We start from the raw sequence: 3,850 nt of genomic DNA on the forward strand, positions 1-3,850 counted from the left end.
AGAAGAGAAGGTTATGAACTGCTTGGGATTCTGCAAGGTCTGTCCAGAGGCGCAGAATGGAGACTCAGTGCTTGTGTGGTTCATCCCTAAAAAATCTACACAGAAGGTATTTACATTTGTAGTTGACACACTTATTTTGCTATATTTTTTATGGTTACCAGCAAAGATGAATGTATCGTCCAAAAGGAACAATATTTTCAAAGGAATTTTGGTACCTCTACAGAATTGGGTTCACAGTTGAAAGACCATATTGTTGTACAGTACTTAATTTAAAGCTGAAAGGGAGATTTCCTACTCCATAGTTGATGCTAATGCACAACATGGTATGCATTGCAAAACTCATTTGAGCTTGCTGGGTGCATCTAATGCGGACAGGGATAGACATCTCCCTTTGGCACTGATAGTAATGCACAATCAGTATGAATAAATCAAGTTTAGGCTTAACATGGAACTGCAGGGCAATTCCTCGCTGGGTGGGTTTCAGGGCTCTGTGGGCTAATCCTGTCCCCACCACCTGCATATTTGGCTAGTATTGGAAGGAGCTCCTGGTACCTATTGATGTAAGCATGTCTTAACTCTTCCACACACAGGAGATTGTCAATGTATTTGGAGCTTGTGAAGAATTCCCAATGGGGACACTGGGTATGAGCTTCGGATGCATGGCCCTGCACAGACTCCTCATTTTATTTCCCCATGTGTTCTCTGAAAACCTGAAAGGAGTTACTCTCACCAGCATTTTTCCTCTGACTGCATCCTACCAATTTAGGGAACGATCCAGAGCAGTTATTTATTTATACAGTAGTATTTATTATCCTGGGAGCTCAAGGCATTCTACCTGGTTCTGCCCCATATCATTTAGTCCCTGCAATAACCCTGGGAGGTAGGTTAGGCTGAGAGGCAGTAGCTGGCCCAAGGTCACCCGGTGAGCTTCATGGCTGCATGGGGATTTGAGCCCTGGTCTCCCAGGTCCTTGTCCGACATTCTAACCACTACAACACAATATTACAAGCCTATAATCAGACCTAAGCCACCAATGAGGCATCCCTTGAGAGCAAATTCTCAGTGACAGACCCACTCAAAATAATCAAGGCAAGGCAAAGTCCTATCATCCATGTCCCTCTTGGACTTCAGTTAACTAAGATGTCATGATATCTGAAATGTATCTGTGTCCAAGGTCCATGAACTGCAAACTTCTGACCACCTTCTGTTAGCTACCAAGCTATTTAACTGGTCCCAGGGTCCCCAGTTGTGTCCAATAGCTTTCTCTCCATACTGGCTCTGTTGAGAACCCTTCAGGTGGTCAGGCTAAACGTTGATGTGTCATGTCTATTATTATTATTGTTGTTGTTATTATTATTGACTGTATAATGACTACCAGTAAATTGAACAAATTAATTGACCTCTCAGAAGCTATCATCGTTCCCTCCACATTTCTTTCATTTTAACAGCAGCACCTCTTTTATGCTGGCAGGTGGGGAACAGGGTTTTTCTTTTCTTTTTCCAGGGAAAAAATAATAAGTTGTTGGGCAGAATCTTCATTTTTAATAAAAGTATAAATGTTCAAATGAAAAGGATTAATATCTAATTTTACATCTTCATTTGCATGATGTGCCAAAATTATCTTAAATATTTGTTATGGATGAAACAGCTTTCCACCAATTTAGTCTCCTGCCCCCCTCCCAGTCTGGAGAATGTTAACATAAATTGTAGCATAAATCTTTGCCTTGTAGAGTAGCAGAAGGCGCATATAAAAACCCATATCTTTACTGCACATATTTCCCATTAACCATAATCTATTAGTAATTGAAGTTCATTACCAATTCTTGTAGGCTTTATTGCTATCATGCTGCATGACATACTGAACCTGGCTTGCATAACAAGAAGTCCTTGCTGGGAAATATCCTATTAACAATGACAGTGCATTTGTCATTGTGATAATAAACCCAAGAGCTGCCTGCAGATTATAAATTATTGTGGTGCCATTTGCAACGCTGTAGTTTAAAGTTTTGTCAGCCCTTCCATTTTAAGCCCCCTGTTTTTCAGTGAGTTATAACTCGGCCGTAAAAATCTGCAGCCTGCGAAAAATTTGGCTTACAAGGTCCTTGGCCCAAGAGGCTAAAAATAAGAATAAAAATTGAAAGGCTGGGTTCACTCCCAGTCAAATTATATACAAATGGAAGCCTAGTAATCAAATGGGAAGCTGTTTCTTTTGTATTTGCTTACCCTCCTAATTTATTCTCTTTTAAAACAGAGTATTTGATTAGTAGCTAAGTGCCACTATTGCAATGTAATGGCTAAGGGCCAGAACAAATGTAATACTCCCGGTCCTTTAGCAACAGTTAGGAGATTGGTAACTGGCCATGAAATGGTGCAATTTATAGGAAAAGGCCTGTAGCTCAGTCGGCTTTGTGAACAGGTTCAATCCTCAACATCTCTGGGGTGGGCTGGGAGAGATCACTTTCTAAAAACCTGGAGATTCTCTGCTAGCCAGTGCAGGCAATACTTTACTGAGCTAGATGGACCAATAGATTGTCTCAGTATGTGACTGCGGTTCCCTATGTCCCTCTTTTCCAAGTTTTCTTCCAGTATAAACACACACACACACACACACAGTCTTAAGTTTGTACTGCCCTAAGCAATAGTTAATGCTAAAGTGTTTCCATGTTAACCAGGGTTTACAGGTTCATTTCAAATTCAGAACTCTGGTTAGCATTAATTGTGGTTAGGATTGGTGTAAACGTAACCCTTAGCTCAAATTGCTATGGTTGTAATGGGGGGAGGGGGGACAACAAAGAGCAGGAAGAACACAATGTTGCACTCCTTTTAGGCACTTCTTCACCTTTCCCCTTGACAACCAATAGGTTTGGATCAGAGATTAGGAACGTTATAGCAGTAGGAGCCTGAAATAATCCAGTTCAGATCTTGTCTTCATGATGAATTATACCACCTCTCAGCCCCTGCACCACCACTGCCTACCTGTGATACGAGATAGCAATGCTGACCTACTTTGCAGGGTTCTTAGGCAGATTGCAGGGGCCGTGCGATGCTGGAACACTATGAAGTCTGTACAATGCATCAGAAAGTCGCTGGTTTGAATATCACCGTTGCTATCAGCTTAATGTGTAGTCTTATGCAAGCTTATTTATTCATTATTAGGTATATATGCCACTTTACTACCAAAGAACTCAAGGTGGCATACGTGATTCTCCTGGCATTCTTCATATTATCTCACAGCAACCCTGTGAAGTAGGTTGTGACTGGCCCAAGGTCATCCAGTAAGCTTCATGGTTGAATGGGTGTTTGAACCCTGGTCTCCAGGTTGTAGTCTGACAACAACCAGTATAATTTTCCTCTCTCTCTCTCTCTCTCTCTCTCTCTCTCTCTCTCTCTCTCCCTGCCACGTACATTATGAAGATAATAATAATAATACATTATCCAATACAAGAATACAAGTGTAAAACAACTGGATAAGGTGAGCCAAGATAGTTTCATAAATACAAGATTCTTAGGCAATTCTGAACTCATGAAGCTGGTTCTGATGTGACATTTAACAAGACTCAAAGAGTTTTGAATCTGTTGTGAGGGGCAGGAGATATTTCCGTATGTATTTGCTTCCTTTATTTTTCTCATTGTGGAACAGCTATTAGTGTGGACTGGCACAAACTTGTTTCTCTAAAGCTATGTTGGTAATTTTGTTTATTCTTGACAATTTTGAATTTTTTTAAAAAATATTATTTTAATTTTCTTGCCCATTTCTAGGAAGCCATTTAAATAACAAAATTAATATTTCCTCAGCCATTCATTTTCAATCCTGATTGAAAACTAGAAGTGTGTGTGTGTGTGTGTGTGT

Source organism: Podarcis melisellensis (assembly GCF_964234715.1).
Source record: "Podarcis melisellensis genome assembly, chromosome: 1".
Lineage (NCBI taxonomy): Eukaryota > Metazoa > Chordata > Lepidosauria > Squamata > Lacertidae > Podarcis > Podarcis melisellensis.